The sequence below is a fragment of the Helicoverpa zea genome, chromosome 16, assembly GCF_022581195.2.
Source record: "Helicoverpa zea isolate HzStark_Cry1AcR chromosome 16, ilHelZeax1.1, whole genome shotgun sequence".
Lineage (NCBI taxonomy): Eukaryota > Metazoa > Arthropoda > Insecta > Lepidoptera > Noctuidae > Helicoverpa > Helicoverpa zea.
The window spans coordinates 1,497,278-1,519,720 of NC_061467.1; the positions used below are offsets into that span (position 1 = coordinate 1,497,278).

Sequence of the window (22,443 nt, forward strand, 5' to 3'; positions counted from 1 at the left end):
TACGAATATAATTTCGCTATTCAAACATCTCTTCTCCTTCCACTCATTAGTATCCCTTTTCATATGGGAAATCGTCGAATGACTATCAGCTGTGGGTGCTGGTTCTTAAGCCCCTTATGTACCATGGCCATGTAAACTCTTTCGTACAATCACGCAGCCCCGGCAGACTCAGTAGTAGTTAGTATCCCTAAGCGGAGAAATTCTATTGGCTGTTCAAAAACTTCGCTCTGCTTAGGTACAGTCTACACAAGCATGCAAATATCTATGGTCAATTGCTTCAACCGTCAAAATAAATTAGTAACGCATATTTTCTCCCACGGCAGCAGAACTAATGACTATCAATATATTCCGAATGGATGGCGCTTAATGCCACGTGCATCAATAATTGTTAGGTTCAAAGACCACAAACAATGTCGTTTTCCTCGTCTCGTATGAATTAAGCATAATGATGGACAGGCTAGGGTGTTGGTATTGTTAAAAACTAATTTATGGAGCATCGATAAAGTAAATGCTTGGACCACCCACCAGAGACACTTAACCCATTGCCGAAATTCGAACCCATGTAACAGAAAGTCGTACACCATTTTATACGTTTTCTGTATAATCAATAGATCCCTGTGGGAATGTCACTTTTTTTCTGAGTAAACCCCATCATGTTCCTTTTGGAGCCCTCTAAGTACCTCCCGCGGTAACTCGTGCGAACAATCACACAGCACCCTGCCTAGTGTACGAACTTATATCATCCTAAGTTCTCGCAGGCGTAAAAAAGTAAATCGGTATGCTTCAAGAATTAAACCCAAAATCAACAACCTTACGTATTATTATACTAAACACACACATTTATTACGAAAACAAAACGTTCGTTATTCAGCTGACCTCAGCGCTAAGTAGGCAAAATCCTCACTTTTCAAACAAACAACATCGACAAGAAAACCACTTAAAAGTTTTATTGGTTTTGTAGAAATATTTTGTTTTGTTTTCTGTACAGTTTTCGTGATAGATCCCATAAGTGTCATATTTTAAAGGTATGTGGGATTACTACCCGAGGAGAAGTTTTTTTCATTTTCATCATCTGAATACCTATTTACAAACAATAATGAATAATTCAACAAGTAAAAAAAAATAAGAAAGTTATTAAACTTGTCCTTCACCATCTAGGTCTTCAAATTCTAATTTGTGTCTAGAAAATATTCTGAAAAATATCATTATGTAAATTGGATTGACTTCCAAAGCTATAAAAAACTGCGTCCCCACTTAGATCTTGTAGAACAATTATTAAAAGTCTTATCTACAAATGTAGTTGGAATGCATACTTATTTACTGAAATTAATTTGTTACAATGAAAGCCATTTTATTCGATTGATTGCATTCAGTACCAAATTCCTTAATCACATTTTACGTTTCATGTATGTTCGGATTTACAAGGGTACTACATAAACGAATAAAAGTCGAGAGTCCCGGTATCCTTTATGAAACACAATTATTTACCCGCGAATAAATATACTTTTTTATCATTTCAACGACAATAATCTGTATTCAGCCTATAATAAAACCTCTCATTTTAAATGCTCCTAAAGTATTTATGTGTGCTTATATTTGTCGTTTGGTAATTCTGCGTCAAGTTTATGCTTTTTCCGATGACCGACGATAAATAAGACCATATTGGCAGTGGACAATGTTTTTTTATTCGAACACTTTAACCTCAATTTCTTCTGTTTTTGAAGCAATATTATGAACTAGCCTACTAGACATTCGTAATTCTATTCTCAGAAAGCATTCTCCCCTCTTTTCCAAATTTTCTTCCATCCTGAAAATTTAAAAAATAACTAAAATTGTTCCAGCTCCTAAGTAGTCTCAAGAGGCTCCTTCGTCAGAAAACCAAAAGCCATTTACTTATTAAAACAGAATAAAAAATAAATGACACGGCTACCACTTAATAAAGACCTCAAAAACCTTATTTATCGGTCATCTCCTATGTCTCCGTATTTGTTGAATGTCCACATACGTACATTATGCATACTAATAAAAGAACTGTTTACATTACTTGTGAAGAACATAACCATAAAACCTGTTTTAATATGTAAACACTTGTACAAGCAAACTTTGTTCAAGATAAGAAAAAAACTTACGTACGCGACGAAGAGAGCTGCTGTTATTGTAACCTGTAAAATTTTTAATAAGTTGACACGATATCGATAGAACTTAAAATAGGCCGAGATACAGGTTTCACTATAAATCTTCTATTTTAAGGTTTCTCCAATCATCCTCATAATTTTACTCTTCTCCAAATGAGTCCACAGAGTTTTTGTCCCTCAATCACGCCCCCATAATCATTGCAATCGCCTCTAATATTATAAAATCGTCTGTCTGTCTGTCCATCAAGAGTTCGCTAAAAACCCTGATTGTACCCTCATCATGCTTGCGTAACGTCGGTTCCCCATTGATGTCCAACGTTTTTTGAGGTCTAAACTCCCCTAAATGAAGGGGGGAATATGTAAAAGCAACTCTGCCACGTCAGAGAATCGGATCATTGATTTTGTCCCATTTTCAAAGGGCGTCCTTTCATAAAATTCTGTACGTTTTCCATGTCGTTAGAGCATAAAAGATGTTTGAATTACGCTATTTTTTATGGAAACCAGTCTACCGATGCTGTAACGAATTTTTACTTACAATCCGGCGTTTTTTGCGGCTTGGGATCTGCTACGAGAAATTTACGATTCAAAGTTAGGAGTAAATGTCAAGCAAAGGAAATGAAATATTGCTTTTTTATTCCAATCTTTCCTTTGCTTTCTCGTTTTAAGGTTGTTTAAACTAAATTGGCATTTTTATAGGGACCTATTCTAGTAGTTCTAGACTAGAAAATGACAATTTGGATCGTGAAAATGTTTCTAGCTAAACGTTGGCAAGCTGTCAATACTGTCCACTGCTTAAATAAATCCGCTTTTATTTCCAAAACTTTTGGTAAATAAATTAAAAAGTCTTCAAGTAAGTAAGTGTTCCAAACACGGCAATGCAATTAAAGCTAGTAGTCGTCGAGAGCCAGTCACCTGCGTTACTCGCGTGCAGCACAAACATAATTACAATATATTTACTGGCTGCCAGCTATTTATGGCAAATTGTTTTATGACCGCATTACGTAATAAGTATGGGCTCTAAAAATATACTTAGCAGTGTATCGTAATAAAAGGTTTCACGTCAGGTGTTTCAGGAGACTTGAAATGTTATGTCAAAAAAGTAGTAATTTAAATGCAGATTATAGCAGACACTCAGGATTTGTTTTGATTAATTTGGTAAATATGTTTGGAATTGAACAACTGCCATTTGTAACATTTCACTATGTGGCTTGCCAAGTTAGGAAAATAGCTAACACTACTACTTGTAACAACTAACACGTCTATGGATCATGAGGGTCATCAAGTTGATTTTTATAGTCTGCACTCCGTAAGCTTGCTTCCCTATTCTCACCAATCCCATTCAAATAAATGACAAAAGCTTCGAAAACCAGAATCATTACTGAACAGGTTGACAGTGAAATATTGCTTATTCGACTTTCTTTCGAGCTTCACGTCTTTATAAAATGTCCCCTCAAAGATTGTTCGGCAGCATTGTTTGTCTACACCATCAAATATTAAACACAAAACATCAACTACTACATTTATGTAATTGAAAGTCCAAATAACTGGTACTTTAAGGTTCTGAAGTAAACATGATAAATGGTTGTCTGATGGTATCGCGGTCCCTATGTCCCTAATGACATTTTACACCTGGCTACATCGTAATCCTTTCTGAACTCTAACGGGGTGTGAATTAGGGAACCCCACTAATAGGTGCGGCGATTGTCGATAATTATACGTTAGGAAAACTGTGGATATTGACCTGTCAGTGCTATGATATAATTTTTGTACAAATCGTGGGTCAAAGCAATTTTTGTTTAGTCTGATTTGGGATTGTTATTACTTTGGGTTTGTCTGTGTTTGCATACCATTATCGTGATAGTTAAAAACTTTCATGAGCCTTATTTTTGTTTTTACCAACTCCTGATTATAGCTGACTAGCATAATTTAATACTCCATAGAAATTTTAGTACGTACTTATCGTGAGATTTTAAGCTTTTAGTGAGCATATTTGCGTTTAATAAAATTGTAACGATGCACTTCAAGTTTTCTTGCACAACTAACGTTTATTAGTTCCTCAAGTGCAGTCAAAACTCTTGTGTTTGGTGCATAGAGCTTTCAAAATGCTAGTAACTCTCATTATTTTAACGATAACTGTTATTACAAACTTAGCCAGTTTGATATTGTCTTGTCTGACAGTAATTAGTGTGTCTAGAAAATGTACGCTACGGACAATTAAAATTTAATAATTGCATCTACAACTTTCGTCATACGAAACTTTCAGCACTTTCTCAACTAAAATGTTTTGTTGTCTGTTCACTCAAAATACATTTTCAATAGCTGGTAACACGAAATGGGGACAATGATGGAGACTTGGTTCATTATGTAGATGCTGAAGCATAATTTCTTTGATTTGGGGGATTTCTTCAAAGGCCATTGTCAGAATACTTTTGACCATCACAACATCCTTTAAAATCGTTTCCAGAATCTGAGAGCAAGCTTTAAGTATTGATTTTACAAATCCAAGCAGTATTTATATTCGCTGTAAACTCGTTCTGCTCGACATTGTTTCCACGAAAATATATCATTTTCATGATACGCAATTTCTCGTACAACGAAGATATCAAATATGTATCCAACAAACATGTATTGTGTCAAGGCAGATAGTATATACGAACTGGAGACGTTCCTTAGAGACCTTTTGTTTCTACGGAGATGAAAAGATTTTTTAAAGAAGAAACCTTGTATTGTCTTCATTAAGCGGAGAATATGGCTCGGTTAACATTCTTACTAGAAAGCACGTTGAAAGAACGATAATGATGTGAGCTTCTTTTAATGAAGGACAAGAACCATTAGGAAAACTCAGGGAATATGACTGATCTTTTTTAAGCCAAATATTCCCTGAGTTTTCCTAATGGTGGTTGTTGGTTGAATATTTGGCTTAAAAAAGATCGCAGTCATGTAGTCAAAATTTTGCTGTCTTCGTTTAAAAGCTTCACTCACTAACTAAATGGTCCCAAAACGACCTATGTTTCAAGCATCAGTGTCGCCGGTGAAAGGCTAATTGGGTCAGCGGCCTTTTCAGACCTCTATTCAGAGATACCGAGCTATATCGCTGCACAGGGGTGTACCCAATCATATCACAGTTACGTTCACTGGTTCAATCAATCAACTACGCCTACCGCCCGGCGTTATACAATGGCGGGAGACGAGCAATTTAGCAGACGATGGTATCACCCCACATGATATGCAGCACGTTGGATATTTACATACAATGCAATACTTGGCAGTCCTGTGACTGAATTGTTTCATGAGTAACTGGTGTAACCAAAGCTTTGTTGTCCTCTGAAACAGTAAAAACGTAAAAACTCATTAAAATATGGCCGAACCTTGCAATGCAATTTCGCTTATCAAAAGCACTATTTGTGTACGACTGTTGCGTATAAATATATCAACTAGTCCAACATTCATTTCAATACAAAAGAAGGCTAATTTAGGTCATATCCACCAGTTAGCTAACCGTATAAAATGTACGTCAGAACGAACTGGTACAGACCAAATATAACCTTGCACTTGCAACCAATTTAGAACAAACGGTGCCTGCGTGTCTAGTTTCAATTGACTTGTGAAGTGTGATTACGATTATAATATGCAGCTGGCCACGCACAGATTGGAACGTTTGATATGGAATTGTTTCATGTCGGATGTTTTCTGCAGGGTCGCATTCTTCCTGAGGGAGATCATGCACTTAAACAAAAGTAGCTAACAGTTTTCAGACAGCCTATCTACCTACCAGAGTCTCAAAGTTCTAGGAGAAATTCTAATTGTAATTTTGGGACATCTGTGAAGATACGCAGCAGATACGAAGATATGTGAAGATATTTTTATGTTGTAATATACAAGGTGTTGATTTGCATTTGTGCCATAGTTCAGGAGGAGGACATACAATACGTAAATAATCGATTGGAATTACAGTAGATGGGAAATAACTAATATGCACTGCTTTTTTTGTCATTGTAATGTCGTGGTATTTCCGAAGTAATCCAATTTTATGAATGAAATTTATGAGTGATCGTTGCGTATGCTTTGTGTTTGCGTTTGTGTGAGGTTGCAGCACGGTTTTAACGCCAGTAACATACGCGCTAAGTTTAAATAAGACTAGGTGACATTTTCAGAATTCCGAAAAAAAATTACGTACCAATTTTTTTATTGATTTGGGTCGAGAATCATTAGCATAATTACCTCCTTGAATATGGCACGGATGCAAATCAACAGCTTGTATATATATATATATATATATTATGTATTGAGTATTTATGTATTGTATCATGTTTTTATTCATATCGTTTCATGACTTTCTCTTTCTTTTTTTTTTTTTTGTACTACCCATTTATTTTCTCCCTTTAACCCGATGGTTGACTGGTAGAGAATGCCTTGAGGCATTAAGTCCGCCAATGTACCTTTTTTGTACATAAAGTATAAATAAATAAATACGCAAGGGAATCTGTAACGAAATTAAAATCTTTAATCCAAGACAGCGATTGTCTTTTGGAGCAGATTGCGTAATCGAAACCTCCCTTGTAAATGCTGCTTAAACGAAAACGATTTTGATTTTCTTAGGAAGTTTAACAGCACTCCCATATTTTCTTACAATAGGAACTCACATACATATTGAAAGAACTTAATTGTTGTGCCAGTTTGAGCTCTCAGATTCCCGAAGGTAAACACGAAAAGTTTTCTGGGAAACAATCTGTAGATTACATCACTTCACCCAATTCCTGTCCAATAACAGGCTAGTTAACCTAATCTTGGTGAAATTTTAATCGTTATCCAAGTTTGAACTGTTCTCAATGTTTGTGTTTACCTGATGTTCAATATTAATGCCTCGGTTTAAACTATGTCCTGAGGGAATGTCTTGTCGCACCTGAATGAAAACGTTCCTGTTATTTTCTATATATCTCTACTATATCTTTATTATATCATCTCTCTTATCGTTAAATGTAACAAAAGTGTATGTATGTATATCACCAACATTTTACATTGCATTATAGAAATATACTTCCCCTATATATTCAATAAAAAACTACACGTGCTTTAGTAGTTTCACACAAAGATTTAATTTAAAATGATATCCTGGTATACCATATTTTATTAATGTTTTTTATGGAACCAATCTTCAAATGCAAATAATATCAAAACGCTTACAGCTATTTCCAATGGTGTATTTCCATGTTAGATCCTTTACGGGTGCTCGTTCGTAATTCCTCCCTTCAATGCACTTAATCAGGATTAGGGGTCGTGCATTTTCCATTTGCTTAACTCAGCTTCGGCTTACCAACGAAATTGGTTATGTTCTGCGATTTTTCAGATTCGCGAAAGATAAGTTTTAGTATCAATATTTCATAGGTTAATTTGCTTGGTTTGCTGAATAAACTTTTCATGTCTAATTTGCGAATATCGCAAAATTTTCCAGTACTTATTTTAGAAGGAAATGTTTTTAATCATCCTAATTTAGTTTCCCTAAGCAGGCTTTAATAAACTAATTCATTCTAAATCTGGAGCAGCGTTGTATGTATGTTCTCATGTTCAAAGTTATAAAATAAATAATTATTGTTAATCACAGTTCATATAACACAAATAAACAACAATATCAATCTGGCAAGCTTACATCCAAATATCATGTTTATCAGAATTTTTATTGCTAGCTATCTACTTCAGATCGTCCCCGCTGTCCACCGTCGGCCTCGACAAATCTGGATACAACTGGTATTCATTTGGAGATAATCAACGTGCTCCACTGCGCTCCATCTCTCTCTATTACATTCGTAACAACAAGGACCACGGTTTCGACATACCTATTATTGATTCCCAAAGGATTTGCGGTTTCGTGGGGAGTCTTAGATATCAGTTTCCGCATTAGTAAAGTGATCTGGACCGACAATTTCTAACTGGTTTTGTTTGGTTGTTTGGCTCGGACACTTTCTGGATAGTTCGTCCGCGGGGAGGTGATATAAATCTTTAATCCGGCCACGCTTTGCAGCATTGTCTTCCATTCTGTACGTGCCCGCCTTAACGTCGTGTAAGATTTAACAAACGGACAAGAAATATTTCCTTCCATAAAAGTCTTTAGCGTAATATCCGTTTTGTAATTTCTTTCGGAGAGATTAGAGTTTTAATACCGTCGTCTTTCAAGCTGCTATTGTTTTAAACCTCGAATTACGTTTATTAATAAACCAAGACGAATTTTACTAAATTTATCTACCCAAATAAAGAAACGGCATTAAAATCTCCAAGTAGCAGTTCCGTATTAATTGAGCCGAGATAGATGTTGCAAACATGGCTGCCGTAAAGTAAATTGGCCGATGTCTCAATTCGGACAGTGTTCCGTCTATTTATATCGTATCAGGCGAGCAGATGTCGCTTGATAGACCTGATGAATAGCATCCTTTTATTGCTTTGTCAAGTTCAACTACTGGCAAAGTGTAGAAAACTGCACTATTCTAGGAACTCTCTGTTCCAGATTTTTTATTAACTTCACACTTAAAGCTAAAGGCAAAATTCTCAAAAGGGCCTGACACTTCAGGATAGTTATTAAAATTGTACGTTAAAATTAGCTAGCTGCTTGAGTGTCGTCTATTCTAAGAACTGTATGGACGATGAAAAGTTAAACAAGAAGCAGTTGAATTCATTGAACTGAAAATTAATATAAAATGTTTACTGTAGCTTTCGCTGTAGCTGTTGAAGCAAAGGACAATGCCAGGGTCTGGGCTAAAAGTTTGCCCAGCAGTGGGAGTAGTTCCAGCTGGTTCCATAGTGCACTCTGAACACGAAATCCAAATATTTTTGAAATCGGTCCCAGAGGTCCCGAAAAAAACCGGTTCAAATGTTCTCCATAGATAGTCACTTAACAAAGCCTGAGCCATTTGCCCAGCAGTGAAAGTGGTCGAAATAGGTTCTTTACTGCACTGTTAATACGAAATCCAAATATTTTGGAAATCGGTCCCAGAGGTCCCGAGAAAAACCGGTTCTAATGTTAAACTTGAACAGTCACTTTATAAAGCCCAAGCCATTTGCCCAGTAGTGGGAATGGTTAGAATAGGTTCTTTACTTCACTGTTAACACGAAATCTAAATATTTTGGAAATCGGTCCCAGAGGTCCCGAGAAAAACCGGTTCTAATGTTAAACTTGAACAGTCACTTTATAAAGCCCAAGCCATTTGCCCAGTAGTGGGAATGGTTAGAATAGGTTCTTTACTTCCCTGTTAACACGAAATCCAAATATTTTGGAAATTGGTCCCAGAGGTCCCGAAAAAAACCGGTTCAAATGTTCTCCATAGATAGTCACTTAACAAAGCCTGAGCCATTTGCCCAGCAGTGAAAGTGGTCGAAATAGGTTCTTTACTGCACTGTTAACACGAAATCCAAATATTTTGGAAATCGGTCCCAGAGGTCCCGAAAAAAACCGGTTCTAATGTTAAACTTGAACAGTCACTTTATAAAGCCCAAGCCATTTGCCCAGTAGTGGGAATGGTTAAGATAGGTTCTTTACTTCACTCTTAAGACGGAATCCAAATATTTTTTAAATCGGTCCCAGAGGTCCCGAGAAAAACCGGTTCTAATGTTAGCCAGCCATTGTTAGCAAGCCATTTTAAGCAGCCACAAACCTAACAACCTCTTTTCTTGAAATAATATTCAGATAGTTAGTGGTTTCACTGTTAACAGGAAAAAAAAAATAATAAATTGAAAAGTAACTATTGTTTCTCTTGCTTTTCAGTCTCTATCTACCACAATCAGTCCTAAGTTCGTGTAGCGTCATGCAATTAATATCCGTAATGGCAATGGAAAAATCTTATCAAGACAAATAAAATAAGCTCGAACACGAGGCAGTAAATAGATACCGTTGAGGAGTTCCCTCGTCTCACTGTCGTCTCCACCGTCAGGTCAGGTCTTAACCTCCACTGTTTTGTGGTGTCGGAGACATATACCCAAATGACAAGTTTTTATTCGATATGTGCTTACAATTTCCGAGATTTCCCTATTGTTTTAAGGTTTCTATCACCAGACCCTGGACCGAATAACAAAGGAACCATTTGGAAAGTAAATTCTTTCAAACAATAAAATGATTGTTTAAATCGGTTGGTAAATGACGGAGTTATGCACGTACTTACGTAAAAAGAATACAAACGAACTGAGAAAATCCTCCATTTTTTGAAGTCGGTAAAAAAAAATCTCGTTCAATACCTCGTATTTATCGATTAATATTATAATGCATTTCAATTAAGGTAATAAAAGTGGAATAGTTAAGAGTTCGTAAGCATATTTTTCGTAATATTGAATAAGAGTCAAACCAGTTTTTCTCAGGACTCCTGGGATAGATTTCGAAATATTTCGGTCTGGGACCTATTATAAGCCTATGGAACATAATACACTATGCAGTTACTGTGGGCAACTCTTGAGCCCAACTTGCATACAAAGAATAGCATTGTCCTTTCCTCTAATTATAATTTTCCTTGAAGGCTACGAAGCCGTTGGTCATTGAACCGGGGCATCCTCAAGGCTCCTACCTATACCAATTAAATGTGAAGAGGGTGAGGGATCAGCAACTATCTAGTTAGTTAATTGACACTTACGATTGTGTGTTGGGGCAAATTAAAAGATGTCTCTGGCAAAGACTATTTACATGAAATTGCACTCTCGTGCAATGTGCTTCTTTGGGTATTTATGGTCAGCTTAGTAATTAATGGTACATTGTCATTCATTGAGGCTTTTCGAAAAGCCGAAAGAAAACAGTCGTTCTATATAGGACTCTCAATTGAGCTTTGAAAAAAAAAACAAACCGTCTTATTTTCCTACATGTCTACATCAATCGGAGTTTTATCTTTTATATCAATCAACATCACCTACAGCATTAAATGTTACGTGAGATACCGGAATTTTATGATCATAGTAATCTACTTTTATGAGTCAGTCAATGTTTGCCCTCGTTCCGTTGCTTTCAGTAATATTTTTAATCAACATCCCTCGGGAGTTAATGTGGACTCTCAGTAATGTTCCTGTTTTCATTTTATATGATAAGCGTAGCTGTGCCAAAATGGTAATCATGGTATATCGTATTTCTCTGAATTAATTTAAAATACAAGTCTTTCTTATTCTTAGAAGCTTTCATTATTTCGTTCATATCCATCGAATAATGTAATGTAAAATAGCCTTCTAACTTAATATTGCGTCAATAAAACCTTCCTTTCTGCGCTGATTGTTTTCATTACCATATTCAAATTCATTGTTTTGGACGAATTCAAAATTACTTTGTAATATTTGTTTCGAAATAACAACTTGTACTGGTTAAATATTTGAGTATCTTTTTATGATTTAAATCGTCTGTTTAATCCAAAGTAAATTTATCCCATATCCATTACTGCAAATTATATTAACCTCTCTTTTGTCTTCTAAATACAGACAAGAGCCTCCTCTCCTCAGAACGACAATATAGTTGATGAATGCACTCAATATTCACCGCACTAACCATTTCCACTTCGATCCAATATCATTTAAACATATCCAGCTCTACAATATTTGCACTCAATCGTGACCGAATGTGCGGTGTACCAACAGTTTTTATATCTATTGTAAAAAGTCCGAAAGTCCGTTTGATAACCTTGGCCACGTATGTCGCTGTCATTTCCTCTATGTATATTCGGTTTGAAACCACGTGCTTTTGTTTTGATTGTCGAAATGTCTAGATCTTGCGTAATATCAGTAATTGTAATGAGTTGGCGTGAAAAAACTGGCTTGTCATAGGATGTATGGTTTTGCTGTCGTTCAAATCAGTTTTTGCTGCTTTTTTGGTTGATCTTGAGCGTTATTCTTGACTTCTCATTTACCTATAGTTTCATAGTCAGTCTTTTACTTCAATTACATTTGACATTCAGTTTGCTTTCACGTTTCAAAATTAACCGACTCAGGTCTCTCGTAGCTAATCACGGTCAAAATGAAACGTGAAAAAGTAACTAAGTGACGCGAGTAATCCCTCGACCCATTTCACGACTCCTGTAATTTACTAGCCTCTGTATCGAGGTCAGAGACAAAGTTTATGCCAGCAAAAACTTTATCAACGTCAGCTGCAGGTTCGGTACCGATTTGTAAGCGATCTGAAGGTTTTGAACATGAAAATTTTGGACCAAATACCTACGGCAAAGGGTAAGGTGTTATGGTTTTCATAGAAGTTATGACTTGCAGATCAATGTTTCAGTAATTATTGTCAGCCGTTTTGAAGCGAGAACAGTTCAACAATGTTCTGTTTGCTCTACTATTTATGTGACTACTTTTCTAAAATCAAAATCAACTAAAATCTGTAGAAAAGTTTCAAAGCAGAAATCAATTTCTTGTCCAACTTTTATATCCAGAACCGTAACATCGTTCCTTCGAAAAATGACAATATTCTTAAAACCTGTCCTAATCCTAAGCGGGTAAGCCAGACGTGTACCGGACGTGTCTTTTATCAATATCCCATCTGGCTAGCAGCCACCCTTCAGCCACCCCCCGGAAGAGATCCCTCGCGTTCTTTGTGTCCTGATATAGCTTCCGCCTTCTAAACGTTCCCTTAGATATATGAGCCGAGATGTTTCGCGCCTCAAAACCATGTATCAATTTAATAAAAGCTTTATTTTCGGTCCCACTTGAAATACTGGCTTCATAAGCCGTTTATGATCCTGAAATAAAGGACCGTTCGAGGATAATATTATAGTGCTCGGTCGAATCATCTAGCAATTTTTCAAATTGCAGGCTTGCGCACTTTAGTGTTTTGCTTTAAATTGGTATGGTGATTCACGGTTTCGATTTAGCTTATTCAGTAAAATGATGTTTGTTAGAGATTTGTGAGTTATTCAGCACTAAATACAAGTTTATTTGTTAGCTATTGTATCGTACGAGTTGTGACAGTCGTCAATTTTAATTGGATTATTGCGGAGCTCGCAAGGCGCTGTGCGAGCCATCTTGTGCTTAATGAAATTATGATCTTAATCAGTTTGTGCTCTGTAATCTACAGTTTGGACAGAAAACAACCCCTTCCTGTCTTCGAGACAGATTATATCAAAAGCCTTGCAATGTAAACAAAGTTTTGTCTCAGACAGTGACAGATTTAAAACCGATCCCAGATTTCGCTTATCATTTCGTTGTTTTCACCTGTAAGTAGCAGTTATAAACAAATGAGTGATTCCCTCGACTCGTTCCAACACAAAGCCATTCAGTGTACCGTCGTTTAATCATAGACAATGAGCGTGCTAAAAGCAACTGTGCGTTGTAATGGCCGCTTTTGTCGTCGTACAATAAGCTTGTGTGTTTGTGCAACAATATTGTCATGATATTATACGGGTTTTTTTCGAACACACGTTACAAATATCGTTTGTATGTTCCATCCTTTCTAAAATTTGTCTCTTCTATAAATCTGCTTCTCTTATTAATATTTCGTTAAAGGTCTTTTTAATCCGTAAAATTGTGACCCCAATAAACCTTTTAACGTTTAAAGATTAATGCGGCTATTGCACTAAACCCCTTTTAGGTCAAGCAAGATTGACATCCGTCTTAACCTCTGACCGCTAAGTTATAACGTCTTTTATGAAATGTTCACATTTTATGTCCAGTGTTTATAAAATAACTTTAAAAATTACTATTATAACATAGACTATTCATCATGGAATGCATAGTTCATAATTACCGCCCTGGAATTGATACAACAAACCGCATGTTTTCATAACAATAGATAGCGTTTTCAGGAGTTTCTGTTCACAATAATCTGATGCACCTATGGTACAGGATCCCATTGACACATGCGACATGAACAAAGGTATCCACAATAAGTGACAACGAAACTACAACATTTAAGTCGTCCGGAGCCAATTCAAAATGGAGTCTTGTTGACGTGTCGTCCCAAATGACTGCCAACCGAGTGCGACACTAACTGCTCCGATCGCGTACCGTACAAAGCGGACTGGTCCTAACTGAAACACATTTGACTTTAACCACATACATCCGAAATGAACTCGTAAATTGCGATAGAGCAATTCTGCACACATCATCATTATGCAAGGCTTATTACTAATGTGTTACATGCAATGAATATGATCTACGTGTTCTAGAATAACATTGAAGCTTGAATCTGAATTTTAAAACCTGATTTATATTATGAAAAATACTTCATCTTTAGATTACTGTAGCCTCAATTCGGGCCTTTGGGTCTCCAGTAGCAACCGCCCAACGTAATCTGAAAAGACTTTCAAAAGTCGTTTCGGGAACGATCTTTTGATGGACTCCAGCGAATATAACGTTATGTAGATGCCCTTGAGACATTCAAATCTGGAGATAAAATTTTCTGAGCCCTATTCAAGAAGTATTATGTACAAAGCGCTGTCACCACTTGAACATAAGAACGTTAAAGCCATTCAGATAAAAGGCCCTCGGCATTCACAGAATTAGAGATCCGGAACTGAACACAGGAAAAAATCAAAATGACAGACTTATATAGCAGCCTCCCACCTCATATAAGTCAATGATACATCGTGTTCCCGGAAATTGAATAGGGAATTCCGGACCGAAATGCGTGATATTCGGGATATAGACCGTTATATTGCCGTGTTTACAGCCAATCGGAAGACTCGGAATTGCTTAACGTTTCATACACCTGCTTCTTCCTTAGAGGAAATCCGTACCTGGTTTGCTTAAAGGAGTTCAACATTTACTCCATCCTTCACACAAAAGTACTAAAAACTTTACAATTAAAGCTTGACTTGGAAAAGTTTTGCAGTTACTGAAGTTGGACAGATCCCATACGTCTTGCAGTCCGTGGTTATGATTCAGCCGCTTCACGACTATTCGCAGGGGTGCATGGCATTAGGCGAGGGTGCGTTGCCCTTTGTGAGTCACATTTAGACGGGGTGGCAGGAGCAAGTCAGGAAGGATGGCGGAGTTCCTGTGACTCATTTTCAGGAAGGCTGAAATGGCTGTAAACTTTATGTGACTAGATGGCTCCATAGATGTTTCATAAATCCCTATATGGTAGGCAATGCATTCTGCCTTTCATTAGGATTCAGAAGAACTATTCGTTTTACTGGTGTGCCTTTTACTTGAAACTTCTTACAACTTCTCTAGAATAGATTTATGCTTGATTAATTGGTCTACATAATCCTTTACGCGCAATGTACTTCTCGTGTTCTTTGTAATGCACTTGTCGTGAACGGAAAACAGTGCGCGTAATACAATATTATCCTTGAAACGTTCATTCATCGAATTGCGTAACATTTGAATTGTAAAATTCATTCATGCACGGCAAGATATAATATTACATTAATAATATTTACAGTACGACTTTATTAATATAAATTTTCTTTATTAAACATAAAATATGAAACAGAATACGCGTTCCGGAACAAAGTTCCGATACAAAATAAATAATAGTTTAAAAAAACTAAAAAACACGCTTTTTATAGAAAACCGAACTAAAAAATAGAAAATAAATTTTAATGAATTTAAATTAAGAAAATAGTGTTAAAAATTTCAATGAATATAAATTAATAATAGAGTGAATACAAAAAAAAATATTTAAAAAAAGCGTGGGGTGCATGGTGTCAATAGTTATAAATATTTTATTGACAGATATGAGTAGAGTGATTTTCATTTCGATAATACCTTAAAAAGCACCCCACGCTTTTTTTAAATATTTTTTTTTTGTATTCACTCTATTATTAATTTATATTCATTGAAATTTTTAACACTATTTTCTTAATTTAAATTCATTAAAATTTATTTTCTATTTTTTAGTTCGGTTTTCTATAAAAAGCGTGTTTTTTAGTTTTTTTAAACTATTATTTATTTTCTAGTTTTTAGTTTGTTTTAAAACTATTATTTGTTTTGTAGAATTAAAATTCTCTTTAGTATAAAATTTGTCAATATTAGAGAAAACGGCTAAAGATAATTATTGAAAATAAAAATTAACATCGAGTCCTGCCTTATCGACTGTAGAGAAAAATTATAGAAAATTTTAATTAATTTTCTTACCTTATAGATAAAAATTATATAAATTAGCAAAAATCATATTTTGCAAATTGAAAAGCCTACAAGTCGGTGTCTAATGGATGTTACTAAGTTAATTTTGCCACCGACTTCTAGGCCGATGTACCTAAAATTAGTATTCTTTTTGCTTTTTAGTGTTTTGGGAAGCCGGTTTAATTTTTTTGTAAAAAAGTTTTTTATTTAAAGCTTTTCAGTGATACGAATAGTTGTCACTATCCATACAAGTGGGAAGTTCTCATCAATACAAAGAATATAAGTCCAAACGAGGTATTTTACATATTCAGTTGTCGAGTTCCCTCGACTTTCTCTGGTCTCCATCATCAGGTCAGCTCCCAACCTTCACTGTTGCATAGGTCTTGTCAATACAAATAATTTAAGCCCAAACACGAGGTAGTTTCCATATTCAGTTGTCGAGTTCCCTCGACTTTCTCTGGTCTTCATCATCAGGTCAGCTCCAAACCTTCACTGTTGCAAAGGTCTTGTCAATACAAATAATTTAAGCCCAAACACGAGGTAGTTTACATATTCAGTTGTCGAGTTCCCTCGACTTTCTCTGGTCTCCATCATCAGGTCAGCTCCAAACCTTCAGTGTTGCAAAGGTCTTGTCAATACAAATAATTTAAGCCCAAACACGAGGTAGTTTACATATTCAGTTGTCGAGTTCCCTCGACCCTCTCTGGTCTCCATCATCAGGTCAGCTCCAAATCTTCACAGTTGAATAGTGCTTTTAGGCGTACACCTGAGTGTCAAGTTTTTATCCTATGTATGCCTACAACTTTCGAAGGTTGCCCTCGATTTCTCAGGGTTTCCATCATCAGATCCTGATCTGATGACTATGGGACCAACTGGCAGCTATTCCGAGTCGAACAAAAAAAGAATCACGTAAATCGGTCTATAAACCTCGGAGTAATCGATGTGTATGTGTAACCTCCTCCTTTTTGGGAAGTCGGTTAAAAATGGAATAATTTTATCAAATTAGTGTATTGTCATCGGTCCTCAATAAATCTACAAAGTTTGAACGAAATCTGGCCGTTTAAAGTGGGTCAAAATCGCGCCCAAAGAAGTCGGTTACAAACCTACAAACATACAAACATACAAACATACAGGTGAAGCTAATAAAAAGCGTGTAAAAAGACCAGGTATTTATCGCTCCTTTCTCATTTAATACGGCCCAAGGCGTTCATAACTCGCAAGTTGTGCTAAGTTAGTCTCTTTAGTTCTTATTCAGTTATGCTAGCTGTTGCAAGTTTTTACTTGTTGTTCGAAGTTTCCCGCTGGCTCCTATAACTTAGGCTGGTTTAGTTTACAGTCAAGTTAGGTAATAAAGTGTTTACGATTGCTGTGCGCCTGGTCGTCGCGGTTGGTCGTTTTACCTGAAGTCCTGAAGGAATTCATTATGGTTGTATAATGAATATCCGGGGACTGTTTATTAATGTCTCTGCATTAGTATGGTGGGGAAAGCTTTGCTTATTTATATTAGTGTCTTGAAGTATAACTTTGCAAGTAAGACGATTTTACTGGTGTTTCTGACGATATGGCAACAATATGTTTTCTAAAAAGACATAGTAAAATAAGGGAAAATATAATGTAATCTCATAACAGTTTTCTCGATGACTGTTCCCGCTAAGAAGTTCCAGAATCCTAACTTCAGACGTGTACAGTTATTCTGAACTTAGATAACATCATGATACCTTACTTTAGCAAACTAAGTTAAGCACCTTCACTTGCAGCCGTAACTTTCAACAATAGCTAAGACACCTCAGACTTAGCTTCTTAGAAACTTTACTGCGTTTTGCAGGAATAATATTCCAAAGACTGCATCTTCCCAAGTAATGTATTTTCCACCTATTCACATAATTCACACGAAATACCGGCTAGACGCCACGTTAACAGGAACTATAAAAATGCTTTGGACGTTCGTACGTTTAGGCAAAGCTGTGGTTTCATAGTTGCAACTTTGAATTCGAATTTATGGTTGAACGCTGTTACTGAAGAAGAAGAAAACAGTAGTGTTGATTCTGCTTGTTCTACATAACAAGACAGTCAGTAGAAGGCTTCAATGGATCAGTTTTCAAATATATCTTCAGCTGATAAATTATGGAATCAGGCGTTACTTTGTAGAACTGCATGACATAAAATGGAATTCAGGATATTTTGACTCGCTGACCACCTCCAGTATCCAAAGTCTCAATTAACTGTCACCCGGTTTAACGCTACATATTTTTCCAAACATTTTTCATCTTCTGCTGGCTGCATTGATTTCTGTAGATCTCACTGTCATATGTTTAATATCTTCTACAACTTCATACGTCTACGTCACAACGTCTTAATGAACTTTTTCTTGCTTTAAACTTAGCTGCAGTAAAACCGCAGCTTTAAAAGTGGCCGTAAACTACTCCTTTCCAGACGTTGGTGTTAGCTCCCGTTTAACTTTTGTTTCACCGCGCTCCAAAATGTGGCACCTGCAAACCAGACCGGTATGATTTACTACGATTTACCACGTTCCTAGAAAACACTAATAGTTTTTAAGGTATTTGCAGCAAAATTTCCCGCGACGCGTTTTTATTAACAGTCTAGCTTGATGACTGTTAATATCTAAGCGGTTTGGTAGTTAGAGATCATTTCGCGCATATATTTTGGCACAGAAAAACGTGGCTGTAATTGCTTTTTGAAGAGCATGTTATGTGCTTGACTGAGATGGAAGCTAATCGTCGTTCTGGAATATACTGATTTGAGATTCAACTTAGAATGATGCGAATAGATAGCGAAAAATTACAAAATTGACTTATTTAATATTTTTTCAGTCAGTGTCAACATTTGCATAGTTTTTTATCTTCAAGTTTCAGAATTATATTTTACTAATCCAATTAACATTGCCTTGACCCACGACCCAAATGAGACCGAGAGGACATTAGTATGTTTTCAAAAAAATTGTCTAGACCCGAGCACTCGAACTACCAACAACATAAAAACATTGTCCCCACCCTAATCCGTAATTCACAGCTAGTGTGGTTCTGCCGCACTGATATATTATGTATTTTGCAGGCGTCCACAAACAATGTGCCAAAGGTTTTATTCTTTTGTGCCAAATATAACAATCCTAAGGTACAAGGATCTTTGAAAGGAGTTGATAGAAAATACGAAGTTTTTTTCCCAATATCGAATTGTTTTTCGGATTTATTTGTGTGGACAAATATTTTCTTTCTCTTGGCTATAAGGAAAGTTACAGCCAGATTGTCCAGAAGTAAGCCTATACAAGCTGTTGATTTGCATCCGTGCCATATTCAAGGAGGTAATTATGCTAATGATTCTCGACCCAAATCAATAAAAAAAATGGTACGTAATTTTTTTTCTTTAATTTTTTTTCCGAATTCCGTAAATGTCATCTAGCCCTTATTTAAACTTGGCGCGTATGTTACTGGCGTTAAAACCGTGCTGCACCCTCACACAAACGCAAACACAAAGCATACGCAACGATCACTCATAAATTTCATTCATAAAATTGGATTACTTCGGAAATACCACGACATTACAATGACAAAAAAAGCAGTGCATATTAGTTATTTCCCATCTACTGTAATTCCAATTGATTATTTACGTATTGTATGTCCTCCTCCTGAACTATGGCACAAATGCAAATCAACACCTTGTATATGTGATACTAGATTCCGCCAGCGGCTTCGCCCGCGTGGAGTGTTGATAAAAAGGAGCCTATGTGTTAATCCAGGGTATCACCTATCTACATACCAAATTTCAATCAAATCGGTCCAGCCGTATTTGCGTGATTGAATAACAAACATACATCCATACATTCTCACAAACTTTCACATTTATAATATTTTATAATATAAGTAGGATATAAGTAGGATTTATAATATAAGTAGGATTTATGTATAGGTAATCCGACATCATGCCTTAAAGCCCACACAGAAGGAACTTCTGAGATATCAAGATTTATTTTGAAAAATTGTCCGAAAGTATCTTTATACTTGCGTTACATAACACCTTCAAGGAATTTCCTAAGCATATTCCTGTGTCGCCAATATTGAGCGGTTACGGATTCTCTTCTCGCCTTAGCAAAACATATTACCGTCGGAATATCGTCGATATACCTAGGTAAGCTACTCCAGCTATGTGGCGTATAAAGTGGCTAGACTGTTCAAGCTTATCACGAGCATCGACATACCATGTATCGACAGCCGACCTTGTTCGTACAATGGTGTATTATTAGCTATAACTTGCAACGTAAAAACATATGGAGCAAAACATGAATAGGAAAACTGTCCAGTAGGTACATAATAGGTCAGCTCATCTGCCTGGTCAACTATGTTGGGGTACCCAGTGTTTTACAAGGAGCGACTGCCTGTCTGACCTCCTAAACCTAGCTACCCGGGCAACCCAATACCCCAAATTAAGAGTGTTTGTCAGACTTACTGGCTTCTGACTACCCGTAACGACTGCCAAAGATGTTGAAGTGACAGCCGCAACAGTTTATCATGCCCTCCAAAACACAGTTATTGGTGTCCAAGATATTGCTAGAGAGTATATACAAACATAAAAACGTTACATTGGTTACTTGCCTGACCATCAACCCACACTCATACTTGAGAGGTTGGTTCTTTACCCACTGGGCCACGTAAAAACATATGTAGCAAAACAAATAATAGAAAGACTGTCCAGTACAGAATAGGTCCGATGTCTTATTGATTTCAAGAAGTTTAGTGGCTGTAGCCGTGAATTCCAACCCCCTCGTCCGATGTTGTAAATACGCTAGTTTGTTTCTCTCTAGGGCTGTTTTCATGCGGAGTGTACTGAAATGTATGTTCGAAGTTGGTGTCACCACTACCTCTGTGTTTATGTTTTAATATAGACTTGCTTTGTTGAAGAGTTGGTTTATTAATGCTTGCAGTAAAAATGTTTGAACCTGGTACTTTGGCTGCAATTCAGTTTTTAGACCTACGGTCAACGCGTACCGAGGGAACTATTGCCCGTACTTGAATAAAATGTAGCCTGTGTTACTCGGGAATAGTGTAGCTACTAGTCAGTCAACGAATTTATCAAATCGTTGCAGTAGTTTCGGAGTCTTTAAACTTTAAACAAAAAAATGCTTCTTCTTTATTACAGTGGTATAGACAAATTTCACTTATTCCCCATTGATTGAATATACCAGTATGAGGTCATTCCGCATAAACCCAGCTCTTCGTCTTATCAAAAAGAAATTGACCTCGCTCATACTTTATGGTCATGTTCCGCTAGGCAACAACTCCTGATAAATAAGCCATAAAGCCAGGTAATAAATGTTGGCAAATTGTAACACAATACTATTATTATTTGCTAACATTTATTCGCTCTGGTTTTGCGCGGCTTCCGACCTATAGTGGGCAAGTATGAGCATGCAAGGGTGGAGTTGATCTCGATTGAGAATACCGCATGTTGGGCTGCGGGATCTTTCAAAAGAGTTACCAGGCTTCGGAAGAAACATGATGGGATTTGGTCAGTAAGAGTTGGACCCTCGCTCACGTTGCTAACCCATAGCGGTAGAGGTATTTCATGAATTCCTATTAAAAAAAAGTACAACACACTTTATGTCTTGCACAATATTTAACTTTCTGATTCTGATCCCAAAAGAAAGTAAATGAGAGATTTTAGCTTAAATCCTGTACGTCATGCAGGCCTTGCTTGCAGTGACTAGATTGCAAGAGATGCGCTAGTTCTCGTCCTTTATTATTCACTATGCGGAGTTGTTCCATGGAAAATGCTGACTGACCTACTAACCCATCGTTGTCTGCGTATTGATACCATTTCTATAGTATTCCGCGCCTTTAAAGCTGTAAAGTAAAAACATGATCTACTGTTTACCATGTAATAACATCTCCTTCCCTATACCTATTTATAAATTCAGATTTCTGGAGTGAATTTACGTTTATAATTTCAATAAAATATTGGCTTGTAAAGTTTCAAGGAGCGCAATTTACCAATACCGATACTTTGGTCCCATGGGACTAAGAGCTTTATTGACATAATGTTGATAAAATTGCTAGCTACCTCATAACTCCCAGCACAATGAAGAAAAACAATTTTCATGAGTGCAATAAATAACAATTGATCGATCGTCGTCGAGGTCGTCAAGAATATCCCCCTCCTCAATGACCCTTACGATGTCGCATGACCGCATATTGTAGAATTCACTGAATACACCCATTCTATTTCTGTACAAACTCATAACTGGGGAAATTTAATCAAACTCCGTCTAGACAGTAATAAG

General features: G+C 36.5%; 1 protein-coding gene across 1 annotated transcript in view; it reads left to right on the forward strand.

The window, feature by feature from the left end:
• LOC124637362 overlaps window positions 1–22,443 on the forward strand; it is a 55,704-nt gene that overhangs the window by 1,398 nt on the left and 31,863 nt on the right. The gene's annotated exons all lie outside the window — the stretch shown is intronic.